The following is a 24,903-nucleotide window of genomic DNA, read 5'->3' on the forward strand; positions in this document are numbered from 1 at the left end:
TAAACAGCACTGTGCAACATCTGCATAGCAATGATGCTTGGTTGGAAAGTACTGAAAACCAATAAGTATCATATATAGATATGTTTTCTATTACTGCCATAACAAATTACCCCAAACTTAGTGAACTGAAAATAACACAAATTTATTTATCTTAGACCTCTGTAGGTCTGAACTCCCAGCTGGCACGACTGCTTTTTCTTCCCTGGCTTTCATAGGGCTAAAATCAAGGTGTTAGCAGGGCTGCACTCCTTTCTGGAGACTCCAGCACTGAATTACTTTCAGGCTTTTTCAGGTTGTTTCAATTCCTGACAGTTGCAGAGCCCAGGTCCCCGTCTTTTTGCTGGCTGTCAACTGGGGTGGGGTCTTTGCTCCTAGAGGCTGCCCATCTTCATTGTCATGCTTTACATGTTGCCTTTTCCAGCAACAGTGAGGTCCTCTCACACTTTGAATCTTTCCAACTTCCACTTCTGGCAAATCTCTCCTCCCTCCAGCCAAAGTTCTGTTTTTAAGGGCTCAGGTAATTAGATTGGACCCACTCAGCTCATCTAAGATAATGTATTTTAAAGTTTGTAACTTTAATTACGTCTGCAAAGTCCCTTTTGTCTTGTGGTGTAACTCACAATATGTTCCAGGAAATTAGGAATGTGGACATTTTGGGAGGCTCATTATTTGGTCTACCATAATATATGTACTTTTATATCCTGACAAACAGAGTTGCAGCTGGAGCTGTAGTAGGGTCTGCCTTGCAATTTGACTGAGCAAAATGTATTTGATGGTGTATTAGTTACCTATTGCTGCATAACAAATTACTCCAAAATGTAGTGGCTTAAAACAATAAATCTTCATTATTCTACACATTCCCTGTGTTGAGAATCTTCCACAGCTCAGCTGGGTACCTGTACTTCAAGACAGGGGTTCCCAATCCCCGGGTCATAGACTGGTACTGGTGTATGGCCTGTTAGGGTCAGGCCGCACAGCAGGAGGTAAGCGGTGGGCAAGTGAGCATTATGCCTGAGCTTCACCTCCTGCCAGATCAGCAGCAGCATTAGATTCTCAAAGGAGCGTGAAGAGGGATCTAGGTTGTGTGTTCCTTATGAAACTCTAATGCCTAATGACCTGAGGTGGAAGGCTCAACATAGGGGTCCAAGATCCACTTCCCAGCCTATTCACATGTTGGCAGGCCTGGGAAGATACACGTCTAAGTTCACCCATCTGATTGTTGGCAGACTCCTCACATGTGAGTTCCTCCACAGGCTGCCTGAGTGTCCTCCCAGCATGGCAGCTGGTGATCTGAAAGAGAGAGCCGGTGAACAACAGAGTAAGCACAGCAAGACAGAGTGAGGTAGCTCGAGATGAAAGCCACAGTCTTTTTTTTTTTTTTGAGACGGAGTCTTGCTCTGTCACCCAGGCCAGGAGTACAGTGGCATGATCTCAGCTTACTGCAACCACCACCTTCCGGGTTCAAGAGATCCTCCTGCTTCAGCCTCCTGAGTAACTGGGATTACAGGCGTGTGCCGCCATGCCCAGCTACTTTTTGTAGTTTTAGTAGAGATGGGGTTTCACTGTGTTGGCCAAGCTGGTCTCAAACTCCTGACCTCAGGTGATCCACCAACTTTGGCCTCCCAAGGTGCTGGGATTAATCCAGGCATGGTGGCGGGCACCTATAATCCCAGCTATTTGGGAGGCTGAGGTAGGAGAATTGCTTGAACTGGCAGGCAGAAGCTACAGTGAGCTGGGATCACACCACTGCACTCCAACCTGGACGACAGAGTGAGACTCCATCTCAAAAATAAAGAAAGAAAGCTATCTTTACCATTTTTAAGTATGCACTTTCATAGTGTTAAATATATTCACATTGTTATGCAACTGACCTCCAGAATTTTCATCTTGAAAAACTGAAACCGTGCTCATTAAACAACAACTCTCATTTCTGTTTCCCCCCAGCCTCTGGAAACCACCATTCTACTTTCTGTGTCTATGAATTTGACTATACTAGGGACCTCATATACATAAAAGCATACAGTTTTTGTGTTTGGCTTTTTTCATTTAGCATAATGTCCTCAAGGTTCACCCATGTTGTAGCATGTGTCCAAATTTCCTTCGTCTTTAAGACTGAATAATAGTTTATTGTATGTTGCTGTGGTTTGGATGTTTGTCCCCTCCAACACTCACGTTGAAATGTAATTGCCATTGGAACAGTATGAAGAAGTAGGACCCTGAAGAGGTGATTAAGCCATGAGGGCTCCACCCTTCTGGGTGGTTTAGTGCCTTTTAAAAAGGGCTTCAGGGAGTGGGTTCTCTGTCTGTGTCCTTCTGCTTTCCTGCTATGTGAGGAACAAAGTGTTCCTCCCTTCCAGAGGAGGCAGCATTCAAGGTGCCATCTTGCAAGTGGAGATAGGGCTCTTACCAGACACTAAGCCTGCCGGCACCTTGCTCTTAAACTCCCCAGCATCCACAACTGTGAGAAATAAATGTCTTTATACATTACCCAGTCTGTGGCATTCTGTTATAGCAGCACAAAATGGACTAAGACATGTGTATATATCACATTTTAAAAATCCATTCATCCATCAGTGGGCACTGATGGGACTGAAGGGTCCATGCAGAAAGATGGCTCAGGCCTTCGGTGTGCCAGACTTCCCTTTTGATAAGGTTTCCTAAACTTCTCTTTTGATTCACTTGGTGGGGGGTGGATATTAAAAAACAGATTCTTGTATTCCTCCACTGCAAGTGGTAAATCAGTGGGCTTCAGTGGGCCCTGGGAATCTGTTTTTCTAAACCATTGCCCAGGGAAATCTTTTTTTTTTTTTTTGCCTTTAAAAAAAATTAAGGTATAATTCACATACCATATAATTCACCCTTTTATACACTTCGGTGGTTTTTAGTATATTCACAAAGTTGTACAACTACCACTACCATCTGAGAATATTTCATCACCCCATAAAGAAACCCATACCCATTAGCAGTCACCCCCCATTCCTCTCTCCCTCCAAGCCCTTGACAACCGCTGATCTACTTTCTGTCTCTATCGATTTGCCTACTCAGGATATTTCATAAAAATGGAATCATCTGCTATGTGGCCTCTTGTGTCTGGCTTATTTTACTTAGCATAATGTTTTCAAGGTTCATCTACCATTGTCCTGTATATCAATACTCCATTCCTTTTTATGACTGAATAATATTCCATTGTATGGATATACCGTGTTTTATTTATTCATTTATTTGTCGATGCGTCCGTGGGATTCTTACCATAAAGGATAGGAAAGGCTGCATGCTAAAGTATACAGGGAGATCAAAAGCAGACAGGATACCTAGGATGCTTGTAAAACTACAGGTCTCTGGACCAAACTCCAAATCTCCAAATCTCTTGAATTAGAATCACAGGAAAGTCCAGCAATCTTTTTTTTTTTTTTTTTTTTTTAAGACAGGGTCTGGCTGTGTCCCACAGGCTGGATGCAGTGGTGTGATCTCGCTCACTGCAACCTCCTCCTCCCAGGCTCAAGCAATCCTCCCACCTTAGCCTCCTGAGTAACTGAGACCACAGGCACATGCCACCATGCTCGGCTAATTTTTTGTATTTTTAATAGAGATGGGGTTGTGCCATGTTGTCCATGCTGGTCTCGAACTCCTGAGCTCAAGTGATCTGCCTGCCTTGGCCTCTCAAAGTGTTGGGATCACAGGCATAAGCCACCATGCCGGGAAGCAATCTGTATTTTGAACAATCTTCCCAGGGAGATTCTTTTGCCTACTGAAACTTAGTCTTGGAGTGGAAATGAGGTGAAATGGGTGGCAGGAAAACTGATTATTGCTTCTGAGAACAGGATTTCCAACAGTTTTTAAAGATCATGTGATGAAATGACAGTTCAACATTTAGCAATATGACTATGATGAAAAGATATGAACAGAAACCACACGAACACAAAACCTTGAGACACACAGAGGAGGGAGTCAAAGAAGAGGCCTTTTACTGTTTTTCCTGCTTTCTGTTCTCTCTCTCTGTGTCTCTGCCCGCTGGGCAGTCCTGCTCCCAGATCAGCTTTTTCTTATATAAGAATTTAACTAAGTGGATCTAATGACGTAGACTCTTAGAGCAGAAAAGGACTTGGAAGCTTGTCTTGTCCAGTGGCTCCCAAACACAGCTGATCTTCCAAGGATTCTTTTGAAAATCCAGATTTCCAACATTCCCCCTTCCCCTTCAAAGTCTGGACCTTGAAATCTGCAGCTTTGAAAAGTTCTCCAGGTGAATGTGATGGTCAGCCAGATTTGAGCTGCACTGGGCCAGCACTCTCATTTTTCAGAGCAGGAAATTGACCCAGCGTCAGCCTACTCGGGGAAAGAGCACTACCTAGAACTTAGGGCTTTTCGGTCCTCGTGAATATTCTTTCAAGCCTGTGTGGTCAAAAAGTTCTAATCATTAGAGTAAATACTATATGGAATCTAAGAATTCAGTTGTTGACACCAGGGTGTAAGCCTGTACACAAATGCAGCACTGTTAGATGTAGGTCAGTCTTTGACACCATGGATAGTAGCTGGGCAATGTCAAATTTTGAAAGAGTGAATGATTAACAAAATAGTCGTTGCCATATCAATACTATTTAGAATCAGTAACCATTAGTATTTCAATTCAGGTGATATCTCCCAGTGGTCTGATTATTGTTAAAATTCAGAAACTAGAAAATTTGGACATCAGATATATCATAAATATCGATAAAATTCTCACTCACATATATTTACTGTAAACCTGAAAAATAACAAATTTGCAGCTCAGTGGCTCGCCAATCTCATTCTGTATTAGAATCACCTGGGAGTGTTTAAAAATATACCCTTCACCAATTCTGACCTGCAGGATCTCAAGAAATAAAATCTAGGTCCAGGGCTCAGGCTCACGTATTTTTAAACCAAGTTCCCCCAAGTTATTCTCACCCATAACCAGGGTTGATAACCACTATTCTAGCTCCTTAGATAGCTAATAAAATGAGAATAATTAGAAAACTTTAAATTTCACATAATATTCCTGAGAAATGTTTTCACCTAGAATGGGCTTATGAAGGATGCCATTCTGTAATCATACAGCCTAGAAACTGTAAGTAACATTTGTGTGCGGCTTTATAATTTACCACACACTTTCACCTACATTTCACCACCCAGGTCTGATTGTTTATTAAGTTTCTATGATACCTTGTCTGCTTAAGTTCGAAGTGATGGATTCTCCTGCCCATTCTAAAAATGACTCCATTAACGAGGCTTTTCTTTTTAGAATTTGAAATTAAGGAAAATGAAAAAAAAGTCAGAAAACAGGGCAGAAATCTTTTCTCCTGGAAAACTGCACTGTATTTAATGATACCAGGACTCCTTGGACATTATATGTTGAGATTGGGTTAATTTCAGCCTGGGAGGCTCATAGACCCTTGGGGTTGAAGTAATGATAAGAAACGAAACAAAAGGGGAAAATGTAAGTTCTAGACCAGTGGTTTTCAAATTCTGAAGTGCATGTGAATCAACTGGGGATCTTGCATTAAAATGCAGATTTTGTTTCAGTCAGGCTGGGGTTGGATTTTAGCATCAGCATTTTTAACAAGCTCCCAGGTAACATCGATGCTGTTGGTCTACAGATCACATTTTGAGATGGAAAGTTCTGGAATGAGGGACAGGCAGAGGAAAGAAGTCAGGAGATCTGTAGTTTTCTTTTCCACAGGTTCTGCCTCAAAGTCACCAAGATTCTTTGGAGAAGTTACTTCACCCCTCAGAACCTTAGATTTCTTATCCAAAAATAGGGCCTTTGGATTGGTCTAGATCAGAGATGACAAATACCTAATCCTTGTCGCTGCTCTCTCAGATTCTGTGGAAAGACAGAAGATCCTGGGGGCTAGATGGGAGTAATTACTGGTCCTCCTGACCAAAAAATGCAGGCTGTATCTTCAGAAAGCATCCCAGTTAATTGTAAATTGTCACATACTTCAAACTGTGACCCTGGATCTGATTGTCAAAGCAATTAGGTTTCAAGAGAGTTGGACATTCTCAAAGTGCTAGTGGATGCATTTTGATGGGGAAAGAAGTTGCAACAATAAGAGAGCCTGGAGCACCAAGAGCCTCTGATGAGAAAGATGCCAAAAGGGAACGAAGGAGTCTAGCAGGAGATTGGCAGGGGAGCCACAGGAGACAGACTTAACTCATTTGATAATGTCCAAGTCCTTGGATCATCATCTGAAACCTTGGTTTTCCTGTGATGTCAGCTTCAGACCCCAAAACCTGGATTCCTACTAGAGAAGGAATCCCTGCCACCACCCAAGCAGGAGAAGAAAGGAGACCCTGCTCCAGGCAGAGTCTGGAGCTGCCTCCTACCCACATTCTCCCTTCAGGGCCCAGGTATCCTTCCCAGACCTGACTGATGCTGGTGCTGTGCTCCTGGGACTTCCCAGTGGGCTTCTGTGCCCCACTGCCTCGAGTCATGCTCCACCATCTCCTAATCTCATGGGAGGCCGTTCATGGGCAGAAACCTCGGGAGTCATGTGGCTGGTACTGCTTTCAGATTTTCAAGGTTAAGGGAGATATTCCCAGAGAAAAATATACATATTCTTAGGCACACTGTGTCAAGGCATCATGCTGACGACTCTCACTTTTATCTCATTCAAGCACCAAAATGCTGCAAATTTAGTATTATTATTCCAGTTTTACAGATGAGGAAACTGAGTCCCAGAGAAATAAACTCCCCCAGCTCACACAGCTCAAATGCAGATGACCTGGCATTTGATGCCAAATCTGATGCTTATCACACTTAATATTACCTCACTGCCTCCAGACCCAGCACTTGGAAAGAATCCATAGAAGCTGAAATTGAGTGAGATTGATGAAATGGAGTGAATTTCATTTCATCTCTCTAGTTCAGGACAAAACAGATGCCCAAAACTTTGAAATAGTCCTTGCAGTTCTTGTAATTTTTTTTTTTTTTTTTTTTTTAATGTGGACCTAACTCTTCTGTCTCCAGGTGGTGGCAACCTGACATTGGGGTTCCCGAGTTACAAATAGATGACACAGAGAAGGTGCCTGGGACCCTGACTATGCCCCTTGAGTGGGGTCTAGTTCCTTCTGGACACAAATTGTGGATGCCCCTAGTAACTTTCTTGTGGACAATCCCCCAAACCGTGCACTCAATTCAATCAAACATGTTTTGAGAAGTGCGAGCTGCCAGACTCTGAGGCAGGTGCTGAGAGGCAGATACAGGTGAACAAGGTAGATGAGGCCCCCTCTCTGGGGCTGATCTGGTTGGGGCACGGCGGGCCAGGGGAGCTGGTCACAAACAAGACATTTCATGTGTAAGGCATATGATGAAAGGGGACACACAAGGACCCAACCTCAGCAGGCCGCTCAGAAGACCAAATGGATTGAATTAAACTTAATTAACCTTTCCCTGCCTAGAGGAACTTAAACCAAACCAGAGGGCAAACTATTTCTGCCACCTGGAGCCAGAATTGCCCTGCCTCTCATTTGAAGAAACACTCTCTACTGAAGTTGCAATAAATTCCCCTTCAACTTGGCTAACTGCTGATGTGCAGAGCCTCTCTCCATCTGGGCAGAGAAGCACCAGGCGTGTACACGTGTGCACACCTGCACACGCACACAGATGCACAGCCTACTGCATGCTCGAGGTCATATTTCACATCCTTCCTTCCCACAGGCGAAACTGAGTGGATGGGGTTTCCTTCAGAGTTTGCCCTGGAGGTGCTGTTAATGTAACGCATTTTAAAACCATGTCCTTTGTTCTTAGGGGAACATACTAAGATGTTAACAGTGGTAGATCTGGGTGAGAGAAGTATGGGGGAATGGCTTTTCTTAGTTTCTTTTTTTTTTTAACCCTCAATTATTTCTATCTTATAGCTTTTCCATAATGAGTATGGGTCACCTGTGAACCATAAAAATTTAAAGAAAAGTGAGATTTATCTTGCTACACTACAGCTGCTTTTTAATTCCCATTTACCCTGGAAGATAAGCAGGCGTGGGGTGTCTTTGTGGCTTCGTGGCAGCTGTGAGGTGTGATGGAAAGGACAAAACTAGGAATCACAACACAGTTCTCAGCCCTGCAGACCTTTTTAACTGTGGGACTTCTGGGATGTCATTTAACTTCTTTAAGCTTTCATTTTCTCATCTGCAGCATGGGGCAGTAATCGCTCTGAGGAGATGAAATTGGTGCACAAATGTCAGGAGGGAATATTATTATAATTATTTAAGTAACTGAAAATTGGCCAATGTTATACTCATGTAGAAAGAAGAAAAAACAATGGTTCTGAGAATTATAGCATAGAGGAGGTGGCCCTTGTCAGACGGCCCCAAATGATTCCCACCTCCTGGTATTCATGCCCTTGATAGTGTCCTTCCATGGTGAGGAGGGCTGACCCATGGAACCAATAGGATGTTGCAGAAATGACAGCATGTGACTTCTGAGGCTGAATTATCAAATACTAATATGCTTTGGCTCTGTGTCCCCACCTAAATCTCATCTTGAATTGTAATTGTTGAGGGAGAGATCTGGTGGGAAGGAATTGGATCATGGGGGTGATTTCCCCCATGCTGTTCTCATAATAGTGAGTGAATTCTCATGAGATCTGACGGTTTAAAAGCATTTGGCAATTCCCCCTCTCACTGTGTTTCTCCTGCTGCCATGTAAGACTTGCCTTGCTTCCCCTTTACCTTGTGCCATGATTGTAAGTTTCCTGAGGCCTTCCCAGCCATGTGGAACTGTGAGTCAATTAAACCTCTTTTCTTTATAAATTACCCACTCTCAGGCAGTTCTTTATAGCAGTGTGTAAACTAATACAAATACATTGAGACTCTGCCTTATTCTCTCTTGGGTTACTCATTCTGGAGGAAGCCAGCTGCCATGTCATGAGGACACTCAAGTGGCCCTATGGAGGGGTCCTGCAAGTAAGGAGCAGAGGCCTCCCTGTCAACCTGCCAACATGTGTGAGCCATCTTGGATGCAGATTCTCCATCCCAGACCTTCAGATGACCACAGGTGACCCAGGTGACCTCCTGACTGCAACCCCAAGCCACAACCATGCAATGCAGCCACTCCCTCTTTCCTGCCTACCATAAACTGTGTGAGAGAATAAACTGTGAGTGTATTGTTACTTTGGGCTATTTAATTGAGCAGAAATCTGTTATGCTGCAATAGACAATCAACCCTTCAGCTTTGCAGCCACCTAGGAAGGTTTAGGGACCAGCATGGCTTTGGGAAGAGCAATTCATTCCAAGCCAATTTAATTTCCTCTCATGATGAAGTGACCTGGCATGTGGATAAGGGAGCAATAAGTGTATCTCCTCGCCTCTGGAGGCCTTTTAATTCAATACCACATGCCACTCTCATCAACATGCAGGGAGGCAGGGTCTGAGCAGTGGTTCATTGATTTGGCCCTAGGAGAATACATGTAGGAGCTCATCCAGAACTTGAGGGAGGGGAAAGAATATGGATATTGCTGTAATATGAATGTGTCCCCCAAAATTCATGTGTTGAAAACTTGATCCTCAATGCAATAGTTTTGGGAGGTGGAACCTTTGGGGAGGTATTTGGATCAGGAGGGCTCTGCCTTCATGAATGGATCAATGCTATCATAAAAAGGCCTGATGGAGGCAATCTGGCTCTTTTTTGCCTTTCCTTCTGCCTTCTGGGTGGGAGGGCATAGCATGCAAGGCACCATCTTACAAGCAGAGACTAGGCCCTCACCAGACACCAAACCTGCCAGTGCTTTGATGTTGGACTTCTCAGAATCCAGAACTGTGAGAAATAAATTGATAAATTACCCAATTTGTGGTATTTTGTTATAGCAGCACAAACAGACTAAGACAGATACTAATACTAACATAATACCAACATCAATACTGCTAGCAGACTGGGCACGGGGTTCACACCTGTAATCCCAGCACTTTGGGAGGCCAAGGCAGGCAGATCTCTTGCAGCCAGGAGTTCGAGACCAGTCTGGCCAACATGGTGAAACCCTGTCTCTACTGAAAATATAGTCAAGCATGGTGGCATGTGCCTCTAACCCCAGCTATTACTCGGGAGTCTGAGGCACAAGAATCGCTTGAACCCAAGAGGCAAAGGTTGTGGTGAGCCGAGATCCTGCCACTGTCCTCCAGCCTGGGTGACAGAGCAAGATTCTGTCTTTAAAAAAAAAAAAAAAAAAAAACACTGCTAGCAATGCTCTTCACTAATACTTATTTTAACACTGCTAATACTTGTCACCCAGATACCTCCCTCCTGGAGAGCCCCAGGTTTTTCAGAACTCAGTAATCACCTTTTAACAAACAAGGAGAATGGTTTCAGCCCCACTGCAGCACTCTGACACATCTTCAAAAACTCCACAGATTTCCAGAAAAACATGCCTTCTCCTGGTTAGTGGGGGTTACACCCTCAGTCACCACTGTCATCTGGTCCTTAGCCATCATCCTCTCTTCCTGAAGCTGCCATTCTCTCTCCTTATCTCTGTTACCCCTGGACCACCTCACATCTGCTATGCCTCATAGCATCATGAACACAAAGCTGGTTCCCAAAAGTGTTTGTGGATAACGGAAGAGGTATTGCAGTCCTGCATATCTGGTCAATTACAGCAACATAGCATCCTGGTTCTTGGCTGGGTGCAGCAGCTCACGCCTGTAATCCCAGCACTTTGGGAGGCAGGTGGATCACTTAGGTTAGGAGTTTGAGACCAGCCTGGCCAACATGGTGAAAGCCCGTCTCTACTAAAAATACAAACAATCAGCTGGGCATGGTGGTGCACACCTATAATCCCAGCTACTTGGGAGGCTGAGGCAGGAGGATCACTTGAACCTGGGAGGCAGGGGTTGCAGTGAGCCAGGATGGTGCCACTGCACTCCAGCCAGGGTGCCAGAGCGAGGCTCTATCTAAAAATATTTTAAAAAGTAAAAAATAAATACAAATTTAAAAAGCAATATAGCATCCTGGTTCTTAAGTTTTTTGGCCTGTCCCTACACCTGGGACTTCTCTTGCTCTAGAGATGTCTTTGCTAATCACTGCTCTCCTGAGCTGCCTCTGTTTTTCTCTGGACCCTCTCCTCTCAATCACTTCCTGCTTCCCATCTCCGTGGCCCTGGCTTCCTTCTCACAAGTTTGCCACCCCCAACTCCAAATTCCTGTCACTTTGTTGTAAACAAGCTACCTCTGTTTGTCTTGCCTTTTCCCACCAGGGAGGTATAGACATGATTCAAGACACGACCTCTGGCACTGGAAGTCCTCCTTTTCACTCCCAGCTAGCCATTCTTCACATCCTTCCTATCCCTATTTTATAGCTGACAAAACTGACTTCCGGGGGATTTGGTTTTGCTCAAGGACCCAGGGTCCTTCAGGGGTAGGTAGGAAAGATCTGGGACAACTCCCAGGCCTCTTCCAGGCAGAAGGAGAACTAGGTTGGAGAATGCTAGTTGAGGGCACCTGCAAAAGCTAAATCAAGCCTGCCTGAAGCTTAGGAGGAAGGAAATGTGTGTAGATTTAGTTCCTAGAGGGCTTATAAATAGGACCATTGCTCATTTGTCCTGAAAAGTCGCTGGGCAACCTTCCCGAGGTGAGGGGTGGGGGAGGGGCCACATGCCCTCCTGAGGTCATTTCTAGCTTGATGATTCACATGGCAAAATCCCAGCGTGGGTTCAGCGCCCCTCCCCCACCCCACCCCGGGTACTTTCATTTTGCATTATGATTTTTCACTCAAGCTGATGTGAACCCAAATTGATGTCATTTCCCTCCCAATAAGCTCTTGACCAGAAAACATCTAATTCTCCATCTAGCTGGGATTTTTTTTTTTCACTCAGTTTCTGTAAAATCATGCTGTAGTTTGCCTCGATATTTTCTTCTCTTTTAAAGATAGGATTTGTCAAGGCTTATCTTCTGGTCATAAAACGAGTATATATGCTCAATGCAAAAGAATCTGGAACATAAGAGGCCTGAAAGAAGAAAATAAAAATTATATATAACGTCACACTCGTAGACAAACAGGAAAGATCATAGTATGTTTTCTTTCTATCTTCCCCTTGTATATATATTTTTATCATAATTAGATCAAATGCTTTTAAAAAATCTATTTAAGAGCGAGAGGGAGGAATCATAGATTCTGGCTTCAGTAGAACATGTGTTTTATTTTTATTTTATTTTTATTTTTATTTATTTATTTTTTTTTGAGACGGAGTCTCGCTCTGTCGCCCAGGGTGGAGTGCAGTGGCCAGATCTCAGCTCACTGCAAGCTCCACCTCCCGGGTTTACACCATTCTCCTGCCTCAGCCTCCCGAGTAGCTGGGACTACAGGCGCCCGCAACCTCGCCCGGCTATTTTTTTTGTATTTTTAGTACAGACGGGGTTTTACCGTGTTAGCCAGGATGGTCTCGATCTCCTGACCTCGTGATCCGCCTGTCTCTGCCTCCCAAAGTGCTGGGATTACAGGCTTGAGCCACCGCGCCCGGCCGAACATGTGTTTTAATAGGTTACATTTATTGAGGGCTGAAAATGTTCTAGGCACTTTACTCAGTGTGCATTGGTGGAATGTCAGCCATTTATGCTCATTGCTTTTTTAAATCCTCACAACAGCAGCTGAGAAAGAGACTAATACCATGCCCATTTTACAGATGAGGAAGCTGAGGCTCTGAGAAGTCCCAAGAACAGCTGGTTCATAAAACAGCTGGGATGAATTTTAATTAAAATCATCTTGCTTCCACAGGCTGGGCTATTAAACTTTTATTTACTTTTTATAGAGACAGGGTCTCACTGTGTTGCCCAGGCTGGTCCTGAACTCCTGGGCTCAAGCAATCCTCCCACCTCAGCCTCCAAAAGTGCTGAGATTATAAGCGTGAGCCACCACGCCTGGCCAGCTATTAACCTTTATAGTATGTATAGAGTTTGTCACTCCTTAGGGATGAGTGCTTCAATTGGGAATGCCATGAAGGAAATACTGGCCTGCTTCTCATGTAACTGAGAATTTTTTTTTACTTTTGAGACAGGGTCTCACTCTGTCACCCAGGCTGGAGTGCAGTGATACAATCTCAGCTTACTGCAATCTCCACCTCCCAAGTTTAAGCGATTCTCGTGCCTTAGCCTCCTGAGTAGCTGAGACTACAGGCGCACACCACCACACCTGGCTAATTTTTGTATTTTTTGGTAGAAACAGGGTTTCACCATGTTGGCCAGGCTGGTCTTGAACTCCTAACCTCAAGTGATCCACCCACCTCGGCCTCCCAAAGTGCTGGGATTACAGGTGTGAGCCACCTCACCGAGCCTGTAACTGGGAATATTTTAATCAAAGCACAACATATTCATGGAACAAAGATCATGCTCCATTCTGACCTTCTGCAACCCTTTGCTTTAAAGAATATATAGGGAGAAAGGAAACTGGAGGAAATGGCCACAAGTGTACTCACCAGTGCTACTACAAGTTTGCCCGTGCTTTCCTATAAGTGTTGCTATTTTAGTGCTTGATGGACATCTGAAGTGTCCCTGGGCATGGGGGAGTTGACAGGTGCTGGGGCTCCGCACAGATTCTGTAAAGTGACTGCTTATTCTTTCTGTGGCCATTGATTGAGTACCTACTGTGTGTCTCTCAGGTACGGTGTTAAGCATGTACTCCAAATGTAATCTGTATAAAACCAGCATGCCCATGGGGGCTTCAAAGTGGTGAAGTGATATCATAATGTATTAGTCATTCTCATAAAGTATGCTCATAAAGACATACCTGAGACTGGGTAATTTATAAAGGAAAGAGGTTTAATTGACTCACAGTTCCACATGGCTGGGGAGGCCTCACAGTCATGGTGGAAGGTGGATGAGCAGCAAAGTCACATCTCACATGGTGGCAGGCAAGAGGGCTTGTGTAGGGAAACTTCCCTTTGTAAAACCATCAGATCAGGCTGGGTGCAGTGGCTCACACCAGTAATCCCAGCACTTTGGGAGGCTGAAATGGGCGGATCATTTGAGGTCAGGAATTCAAGACCAGACTGGCCAACATGGTGAAACCCCATCTCTACCAAAGATACAAAAAATAAGCCAGACGTGGTGGCGTATGCCTATAATCCTAGCTACTCGGGAGGCTGAGGCATAAAAATCGCTTGAACCCAGGAGGTTACAGTGAGCCAAGATCACATCACCGCACTCCAGCCTGGGTGACAGAGTGAGACCCTGTCTCAACAAAAAAACAAAAATCAACCAAACAAAAAAACCATCAGATCTCGTGAGACTTATTAATTACCATAAGAACAGTATGGGGGAATCGCCCCCAATGATTCAATGATCGCTACCTGGCCCCACCCTTGACACATGGGGATACAGAGACACAGACAAACCATATCACATAATTCCCACAACACATGTACACACCACACACACAGTGTATCTGGAAATGAAACATTATTTCAAAATAGCTCAACATATTATACTGGCTATATCTGTGAGGGTGCCTTGATTGCAAGCAACAGAAACTGCCTCCGCTGATCTAGGCAGAACGGGAATTTCTTGGAAGGATATTAGAGAGCATGTTAGAGCAAAGGAATGGCTAAAGAGTCAGGCTTGGAGCCATTAGGCACCCACCATCTCCAGAAGGTTCTTGGCAGCAGAAAATGCTCAACAATCTCACTGAGCTGCTGTGGCTGGAATGAGAACACTCCAAATGTTCTCTGTTTTGGGCCTGAATCCATGATTGAGATTTCAGGGAGGGAGCACCCACTGGCCTTGCTGGCAGTCATGTGCTGGGGAGGGAGGGCTGGCCTGGCTAACCATTCCACTAGACAATTTGGAGAGCTAGTAGCAGAAGATGGACCAGCAGCTGGGCAGATGACAAACAACAAAGGTCTTTGCATTTCTTGAGAATGATGACAGCCAACTACTAAGGCTATGACAACACTTATAAAAACATCCCCCTTTCTCTTCTATCCATTTCTCTCACACGCTGAAGCTGCTCCACAGAACCTGTCTCTACAGTTATATGCAAACCTCACCCAGCATCCACTCTTTTATACCCCAGCTGTGCAAAATGTATTCTGAGGACCAGCAACATTTATAATCTCCAAATGTAATCTGTATAAAACCAGCATGCCCATGGGTTCAGCTTCAATGTGGTGAAGTGTTATCATCATGTATTAGTCCATTCCTTACACTGCTAATAAAGACATACCTAAGACTGGGTAATTTATAAAGAAAAGAGGTTTAATTGACTTAAACTAGCAAGTTGGGAGCTTGCTAGAAATGTAGAATCTCAAACCTCACCCCAGACCTACTAAATCAGAATGTGCATTTTAACAATATCCCAGGTGGCTCTGATGCACGTGAAGTTTAAGAATCACTCATTGATACACTCTCCTCTCCTCCTCTCTCCATTTCTTTTATTTTTCTCTCTTTTTTTTTTTTTTTTTTTTTGAGACAGGGTCTCACTCCATTGCCCAGGCTATAGTGCAGTGGTGCAATCATGGCTCACTGCAGCCTTGACCTCCCTGGGCTCAGGTGATCCTCCCACCTCAGCCTCCTAAGTAGCTGGGACCACAGGCACACGCCACCTATACCTAGCTAATTTTTATATTTCTTGTAGAGATGGGGTTTCACCATGTTTCTCAGGCTGGTCTCAAACTCCTGGGCTCAAGTGATTTGCCTGCTTCGCCCTCCCAAAGTGCTGGGACTACAAGTGTGAGCCACCGTGCCGGCCTTCCATTCCTTTATTATACAGATCAATCTAGTCTCTCACCAGCCTAAACAAATCTCTCCTCTTTAGCAAGAAGAAAGAGATGGGCTGTCAATGACAAGGTTGCCTCTGGTGGAGTAATAGAAGAAATATGAACATTTGTAGGCTCATAATTGTCTTGTAAACAAGGGTGAATCAGACACAGTCTGTGACCTCGGTGAGCTCAGGTTCTGGAGGGAAAAGCTGGTTGGCCAGTCCAAATGGATATTGAGGTCTTCCAAGGCAGCATGGCATGGTTCTCAGGGATAAACTGGCTCTAGAACAGCTTGTTCTAAGGGAGGATCCCGGGGACAGAGGGACAGAATGGGAAATTAAGTTTTATTGGGCTGCACAGATCAGTTTGGAGGTCCTGTGGTCCTTTGAGTCCTCTCTGAAATGCCATGCTAGACAACAGTGCCAGAGTACTCAGCGTTGGTCTGTCTCCTCCTCCAAGAGAGCAAAGAGGGAGCCAGGCCCAGGAACTCACACAGAGAGGGCTCAGGAGCCAGTAAAATGAAAAACGTTGAATGTAGAGTTCTGAACGGTCTGGAATCCAGGTATTAATCTGTTGGTCCGTCATCATATTGGTCTTTGCAACATACAAACAAAGCAAGCACGAGATTTCCCCCAAAGTTAGCAATCTCCTGTGAGTCATTTCTCAGGAACTTGGTGGCAGCCACTTGGCTGAAGGCAGCTTTGAAGAGGAATGTCCATGGGGGGGTTGGGGGCAGTGGTGGCCACAGTCACAGGAGTGGCTGTGTGGGTGTGACCGTAGCTGGGACTGCTGGGCTATGAAGCTGTGGCTGTGTCTGTAGCTGGGAGTGGGGCTGTCCCTGGCTGTGGCCTCCAGCCTCACAGCAGTAGCTGTAACAAAAGGAGGAGCTGATAACTGGCCTCATCTCAGTGACCACGTGGCATCACTCAAAGATTCGTGCTCCTGGTTCCTCTACACCAGTAGAACTTTCGGCAGAGTCGGGGGAAACTGAGCCAAAGGCAGCGACAGGTTGTACCTACTTGGGCCATGAACCCTGAGGAGCCTGAAAAAATATTAGGGAAGAGGTCCCCATCACACATCTTGGTGTTCTGTGGCTGCTGGTGGCAGTGGGGTCTGGCATGAGGGTGACCTGAAACCACATGTACCCAGCTCCTAGGTTCCTGGAGCTGACAGTGTCTGTGGCAGAGGGGCTTGATGTGAGGATGCCGTCCCCAACTCCTCTGGTCCTACCCAGCATTTTCCTGTAAGGTGGTCCTAACCAACCCCGCCCGCGTCATTCAAATACCTGCTTGAAGGGATGACACCATCTCACCCTTTTCCTCATTTTCCATCTTTCTCAGTCCTTGCTGTTCACAGAATAGTCTCCTCTCTTCATCAGCCAGAAACAAAATGCCCGCGCAAACTGACGCTGTGGTCTCACCAGCATGGTCCTTCCACAAACTCAGGGTTCAGTTTAGGTGCCTCCCCACCACCCCCGCTAGAACACTGCCTCAGTAGCCACCAAGTTAACAGTTGTGAAAGCTTTTAGAGAAAGATACATTCTTGTGCTCTTGAAAGAGTATGATTTACATTTCTTTGACATTCTCCAGTTTCAAAAGCCACTTGCAAATGCCAGTACTTCGGAGCTTTATTTCTGTACCTACAGAGAAAGGCATCTTTCATAAAAGAGCTTTTCAAACCATGGCACTCAAGAAGGGAGAACCTAAGATGCACAAAACCATAATGATAAAGTAAACAAACAAATCGGTTTGTGAAGTAGCCCGGGCCACGGTCCCTACCATTCTAGGGCCTCTTCCCTGATGGTTGAGGTTTACTGAGCATTTATTTGGTGTCAGGTACTCTTCTAAGCACCTTACCTGAATCATCTCATGTGATACTTACAGGAACTCTAGAACTCTAGACCAGCGATTTTCCTTTCTTTCTTTCTTTCTTTCTTTCTTTCTTTCTTTCTTTCTTTCTTTCTTTCTTTCTTTCTTTCTTTCTCTCTCTCTTTCTCTTTCTTTCTTTCTTTCTTTCCTTTCTTTCTTTCTTCCTTTCTTTCTTTCTCCTTCCTTCCTTCCTTCCTTCCTTCTTTCTTTTCTTTTCTTTTCTTTTGAGACAGGGTTGCTCACTCTGTCACCCAGCCTGGAGTCCAGTGGCGTGGTTGTGACTCACTGTAACCTCGAATTCTTGGACTCAAGTGATTCTCTTGCCTCAGCCTCCCAAGTAGCTAGGAGTACAGATGTGAGCCACCATGCCTGGCTAATTTTTAATTTTCACATAGAGACAAGATCTCCCTACGCTGCCCAGGCTGGCCTCAAGTGATCCTCCCACCTCAGCCTCCCAAGTCATTGGGATTATAGGCATGAGCCACTGTCCCAGACCAGAGATTTTCTTTTTTTTTTTAGAGACGGAGTCTCGCTTTGTCGCCCAAACTGGAGTGCAGTGGCCGGATCTCGGCTCACTGCAAGCTCCGCCTTTCGGGTTTACGCCATTCTCCTGCCTCAGCCTCCCAAGTAGCTGGGACTACAGGCGCCTGCCACCACGCCCGGCTAGTTTTTTTTGTATTTTTTAGTAGAGACGGGGTTTCACAGGGTTAGCCAGGATGGTCTCGATCTCCTGACCTTGTGATCCGCCCGTCTCGGCCTCCCAAAGTGCTGGGATTACAGGCTTGAGCCACCGTGCCCGGCCAGACCAAAGATTTTCAATTAGGGGTTATTTTGCCTCTTACCCAGAGGACATTTGGCAATGTCTGGAGACATTTTTGTGGTTACATCTAGGCGGGATGCTACTGGCATTTAGTGCGTAGTGGCCAGGGATGCTGCTAAACACTCTATAGTGCTTGGGACTGTCCCACAGCAAAGAATTACTCAGGCCCTACTGTCAACAGCACCCAGGCTGAGAAGTCCCGCTCTCAGAGATAGGGATTATTATTCACCCCATTTTGCAGATGAAGAAACAGAAGAACACAAAGGTACTTCAAGAAACTTAGGTTTATGAGCAAATATAATCAGCAAAAATGAGTGTTAGCAAAAGATTGAGAAAAGTTTGCCAATGCATATATTTTTTATTTTTTAGAGACAGAGTCTCCCTGTCACCCAGGCTGGAGTGCAGCAGCCCGATCTCAGCTTACTGCAACCTCCACCTCCTGGGTTGATTCTCTGCCTCAGCCTCCCAAGTAGCTGGGATTACACAGACTTGCACCACCCACGCCCAACTAATTTTTGTATTTTTAGTAGAGACAGGGTTTCACTATATTGGCCAGGCTGGTCTCAAACTCCTTACCTCAAGTGATCCACCCACCTTGGCTTCCCAAAGTGCTGGGATTACAGGCATGAAGCACCATACCTGGCCAAGTTTGCTAATATTTGGAATGAACTAAGAGTAGGAGGAAAAGAGAAGCCATTAGTTCTATCTCTGTCCTGTAATTTTCTGTTTTTGGATAACATTAATCTGTGGATCCTACTGAACTGACACACTGCAACAGCTCATGCGCAGGGGGGAGCTGTCCGAGACGCTTGTAATGGCTGTAGCGACACTGCTTTCTAAACTCATTGCTTTCCTCCTCTTGACTATCACTCTGTTTTCCAATTTCACTGCCGTACTCCTCATTCTCTTCTCAATTTGCAGCCTGTCCTTCCACTCTGTTAGGTCCATTTGTGATAGTTCAGTGTGTGAAGGAGGGAGGCCTCTGCCCTCTCGACCCAGCGCTTTCTCACATTAGACAGCCCGCAGCTATCTGGGAGGTTGTGGCAGATGGGGTAGGTGACCAGCTGTCTCCAGGTCTCTCCTGGGTAAAACCTCAGAATCATTGCAAATATTAGCTGACAGCCTATACAAGGAATGGGGCCAAAAGGAATTAAAAAGAGGATAAGACTCCTTCCGCATGGGCTAGGATGAAAAAATGCTCATGATATTTTCAGTAAAAAAGCTAATTACAAAATTGAATATATTGATGATGACTTGTTAAAAGCTTTGCATTTGTGGATATTCCATTTTCTAAATGAACATGTATTACTTTTATCAGAAACAAACATACTTATTTTAGCAAGAATGTTTTCTAAAAAACAAACAAACAAACAAAACATATAACGGCCAGGCGCAGTGGCTCAAGCCTGTAATCCCAGCACTTTGGGAGACCAAGGAGGGCAGATTATTTGAGGTCAGGAGTTTGAGACCAGCCTGGTCACATGTCGAAACCCTGTCTCTACTAAAAAATACAAAACTTGGCCGGGTGTGGTGGCAGGTGCCTGTAGTCCCAGCGACTCTGGAGGCTGAGGCAGGAGAATCGCTTGAACCGGGAGGCGGAGGTTGCAGTGAGCTGAGATAGCACCACTGCACTCCAGGCTGAACAATGAAGTGAGACTCTGTCTCAAAAAAAAAAAAAAAAAAGGGCAAAATTAATCTGGTGACCAGGATTGACTGGGAAGAGGTTCCAGGGAGCCCTCTGGGATGGCTGAGAAGGAGTGCCAGTTCTCTCTTGACTTCATCAACCAGCACGCCACCCAGAGGGTTCCACATTTGCATAAACTACTCAGCAAAACAAATGCTCTTGGAAGTGACAGGAACCTGTGTTTCCAGAAGGCAGTTAAGCCACAATTTATTGGCACTCAAGTGTGCTGCTGCCTTGGGGTCTCACCCCCCAACCCCAAAACCATACTTACCTCCACTCCCAGAGGAGTTCTCATTACAATTGTATGGGGATCCCATTTCACCAACCTTATGCCTACAAGTAATTTTGCTTCCCACTTTAAACTGTACCTCTTTGCCACGTCCCAGCTCTAGGGCTGAGCCAAGAGGCTTATTGCCTAAGGGAAGGAGAAAGAGCAGAGAATAAAGAGGCCATTGATCAGCATTAGTGTCTCCAGGCTGACATTCTTGACCTCTGTGGAGGGACAAGGGCCTTGAAAGCAAGGCTTTATGGAGGAGAAAAGGTATTTCTCAACTCCCCAGATCCCTTCTAGCAAACTCAAGTTGAAAGCTCCAAGGAGATCTTTCCCAATCAGAGTGACTCACCACTCCCTGAGAGAGTGATACCCTCTGCCCTTGGAGCAGCCTGGCAGGATCTGGGCAGTAGGGGATCTCATTAGTCTTCTGGTATAGCCTCCACTGAGGTTCCAGATCCCCTCTAGGCCATGCAACGCATCATGCCCTTATTATTTTCTATGTTTGCCACTCCATGAAAAAAGGTGTCGGCCAGGCACAGTGGCTCATGCCCGTGATCCCAACACTTTGGGAGGCCGAGGCGGGTGGATCACTTGAGGTCAGGAGTTTGAGGCCAGTCTGGCAAAAATGGCAAAAACCCTATCTCTACTAAACATGCAAAAATTATCCAAGCATGGTGGCACATGCCTGTAATCCCAGCTGCTCGGGAGGCTGAGGCAGGAGAATTGCTTGAACTCAGGAGGCGGAGGTTGCAGTGAGCCGAGATCCCGTCACTGCACTCCAGCCTGGGCAACAGAGTGAGACTCTGTCTCAAAAAAGAAAAAAAGAAAAAAGAAAAGAAAAAGATGTCAAAGAACTGACCTAGATCCTTGACTTTTGCCATTTGCAGGAATACCCCGAACATACTCATGCTGCCCTGGGAGGATGGTGGAAAGAAGGAAAATCTTAAGGCCACTCATAAAGTCAGATGTCTTTAGGGAGCTGGAGAAATTTAGAATCATCCAAGAAGTGACGGGGAAAATTTGAGAACATTAAGGTAAGTGGATCACATCGCAGGGCACTGCGTGAGGAAGTCTGCCAGCCCCGGGGGACCTCACCTCTGGCTAAGCACCATGCCTCCCTGGGCCCAGAGCAATGGAATGCAGGTGTTGGCAAGAATGTGGGTAGAGGCATCTGAGAAAGATGCCTTGGCCCTCCATGGCCTGTCCATGGACTGTGGGGGACACCAAATTTCCCATGGGCCTGGGCTGGGTCCAGAGAGATGCCAAAAGAACGCTGGCCTGTGATCAGGATGAACAGGCTGACACAGGCAGGGAATGCAAGGCCAGAAGCAAATGACCTGGAATCTGGTTGCTGGCCAGGGCCTGCCCCAGCCCATGGGATGCCTTTGTGCAAATGAGGAAGAGGCTTGCTCTTCTGACTCACACAGCCCCATGGGCTCGTGGCTTGGATGGCAAAGCACTGGCTAGATTTCAGCTCCTCTGTGGACACCCTCAGAGAGGGTATAACTCCCACACCACTTAGACATGATACTCGTTCCAGGACATCACTACAAAAATGTGGGTGGAATGATAGTCCCCAGCCAGTCCACGGAGGCTCTCAGAACAGCCATTCCTCAGAGCCTGGGCGGATTCCACTTCAAATTTTACCCCAGATTCGCACATGCCTAGGTACCATCATAAAAAGATGGACGGCGGTTGGGAGGAGATGAGAATTGGGAGGTGAGATTCAGAGCTCTGATCGTACTTCTCCCCCTTCTCAGTCACTTAATGACTGGGTGGTCTCAGAGACTGGATACAATTAGCCAGGTGTGGTGGTGTGCACTGGCTTCTTGGGAGGCTGAGTCAGGAGGATCACTTGAGTCCAGGAGATCGAGGCTGCAGTGAGCCGTAGTTGGGCCACTGCACTCCAGCCTGGGTGACAGAGTGAGGCCCTATCTAAAAATAATAATAATACTACTTAGAAAATAAGCTACATTTTCTTTTTTTCTTTCTTTTTTTTTTTTTTTTTTGAGATGGAGTCTCACTCTGTCACCCAGGCTGGAGTGCAGTGGCGAGATCTCAGCTCACTGCAAGCTCTGTCTCCCAGGTTCAAGCAATTCTCCTACCTCAGCCTCCCAAGTAGGTGGGATTACAGGTGTGCACCACCATGTCTGGCTAATTTTTGTATTTTTAGTAGAAACAGGGTCTCACCATGTTGGCCAGGTGGCCTGACCTCAAATGCTCCACCTGCCTCTGCCTCCCAAAGTACTGGGATTACAGGCATGAGCCACAGTGCCCAGTCAGAAGCTACATTTTCTTTGCATATATAAGCATTGGGCAAATAAAGCCACATCCCTGCTAAACCATTTTCTCCCTCTTACATTTTTTGGGAGGCGTAGGTACCTCTTACAGATAGGTAGGGTGGCTGAATGCTATTGTTTGTCCTGGAACTGTCCTAGATTTTGCTGATTTTCAGAATTATTATTAATAGCACTCCCCCTCTCAGAAATGCCTCAGTACGAATAATATGGTCACCTATTAATAATGATATATCAGATGTCAGGTCTGCCTGCACAGCCCTTCCTTCTAGCTCTGGTTAACACCAAGGAAGAAGGGCAAAGGCTGGGTGCAGTGGCGCACACCTGTAATCCCAGCACTTTGGGAGGCCAAGGTGGGCAGATCATTTGAGGTCAGGAGTTCGAGACCAGCCTGACCAACATAGTGAAACCCTATCTCTACTAAAAATACACAAATTAGCCAGGCGCCTGTAATCCCAGCTACTTGGGAGGCTGAGGTGGGAGAATCATTTGAACCAGGGAGGCAGAGGTTGCAGTGAGCCAAGATCGCATCATTGCACTCCAGCCTGAGTGACACAGAGATACTCCATCTTAAAAAAAAAAAAAAGTACAAACCTGGTGATGATGCTTAGAGAGAATAGTGATCCCTCTGGGCTGGAGAATCTAAGCCAAAGGAGGAATTTGATGTGAATTTTGAGGGAGAGTGATTTGGAGAAGAAAAGAGTAAGCTTTTGTAGACAGGAGGATGTATGTATTAATTTCTAATTGCTGCATAACAAATTACTGCAAAACTTAGGAGCTTAAAACAAAAATAAATATGACCCCCACAGTTTCTATGGATAGTGAATTTGAAAGTGGCTTGGCTGGGTGGCTCTGGCTCAGGGTTGCTCACGAGATTGTGGTCACACTGTTGGCCGGAGCTGTGCTGAGTTAAGGCTTATCTGGGGCTAGATCTGCTTTCATGATGGCTCATTGGGGTGGCTGGTGGCAGAGCCTCTCACCAACATGGAGCTCTCTGTAGGTTGCTTGAGCTTCCTCATAACATGGCAGCTGGCCTCCCCCAGATCAAGAGATCCAAGGGAGAGCAGGGCGGAAGTTGCAGTGACTTTCATGACTTAGCTTTGGAAAGCACACTCCATTGTTTCTATTATATCCCATTTATTACATAAGTCAGCCCTATACAAATTGCGAATAGAAAGAGGTGGGGCTCGTTGGGGACCATCATGGAGGCTGGTGCCCACACTGAGTGTTGCTAAGGCACAGAGGTAGAAATAGGGAGCATGTGCTCAGAGAACAAGTGATTAAGCAGTTTGTCTGGAATGTTTAGTGACTTCCCTCTATCCTTAGCCCCAGCCAGTCCTCTCTAGCCTAAGTCCAGCCAGCCAGTCTTGGAGAATAGTGACCCACTGGCACATTTGGCAAAATGAGCCTTTACAAGTTCTTTCCATTGCTGAACTCTAGAGTGAAGTGTGAGGAAACATTTTGTTTTTGCCAGCATGAGAAATGGACTGTACAGGAAGCACATTGTTGCCTTATCTAGGAGACTAAGATTGCCACTCTTAAAAAGTCTACTCCAGAAAAAAAAAAAAAAAACCCACTAAAAACCATCATTTAAAATTCATTTTCACTTTCGACTTGAAGGCATTTTTCTCATTTTAAAAACTGATGTATGGCTTATGTAAGTTTTATAGGATGAAAAAGCATTAAGGAAAAATACACCCTGCACCGAGTTGCTGCCATTCCTCTTCTAATACCTGACTCTTCTGAAACAAAAGAAGATGAGGCTGAGTTTCTGGGAGTCTGTGGTCCTGCTGAGGAATGAAATGCAGCTCAGGTTGGGCCGACAGCATCCACCGCAGTTCCTGGCTGCCTAGCTCCTGGTGAGATCGGCATTTTAAGCAGGTTCAGGTAAGATCTGGGACACTTGGGTGTTGGAGTCACAACTGACCTTTGCTTTACTCCGTGCTCCTGGGAATACTAGCCCTTTTCTGGATTTTTCTCCACCCTTAGCTAACATGTTAACAATGTGTAATATCCTTGTCTTAAGTATTATTATCACTTAAAACTGGCTCGGATGTCCTTTTAGAGAACAGTTCCTCCATGTGTGACATTTTATTTAACAATTATTCCTTGGTAAATTCCAAGGGGTACTGTGAGACAATAGCAGGTATAGCCCTGCCCATGGGGACCTTCCATTCTGGTGGGCAAGGAAAGGAATGCTGAAATTTCACCCACAGAGAATCCACCCCAAGGAGAGCCTGCTATCTCTAAGTCTTTCAGGTGGCACTA

At 45.5% G+C, this 24,903-nt stretch overlaps 1 protein-coding gene across 1 annotated transcript in view; it reads right to left on the reverse strand.

Moving 5' to 3' along the window:
- Positions 1 to 1,005: 1,005 nt before the first annotated feature.
- SHQ1 (SHQ1, H/ACA ribonucleoprotein assembly factor) overlaps positions 1,006 to 24,903 on the reverse strand; it is a 377,353-nt gene continuing 353,455 nt past the window's right edge. Inside the window, exon 16 of the transcript XR_004436966.1 lies at positions 1,006 to 1,290. The gene's annotated coding sequence lies outside the window, so the exon portion shown is untranslated. The remainder of the gene's footprint in view (positions 1,291 to 24,903) is intronic.

The sequence above is a fragment of the Trachypithecus francoisi genome, unplaced genomic scaffold, assembly GCF_009764315.1.
Source record: "Trachypithecus francoisi isolate TF-2019V2 unplaced genomic scaffold, Tfra_2.0 Lachesis_group0, whole genome shotgun sequence".
Taxonomy (NCBI): domain Eukaryota; kingdom Metazoa; phylum Chordata; class Mammalia; order Primates; family Cercopithecidae; genus Trachypithecus; species Trachypithecus francoisi.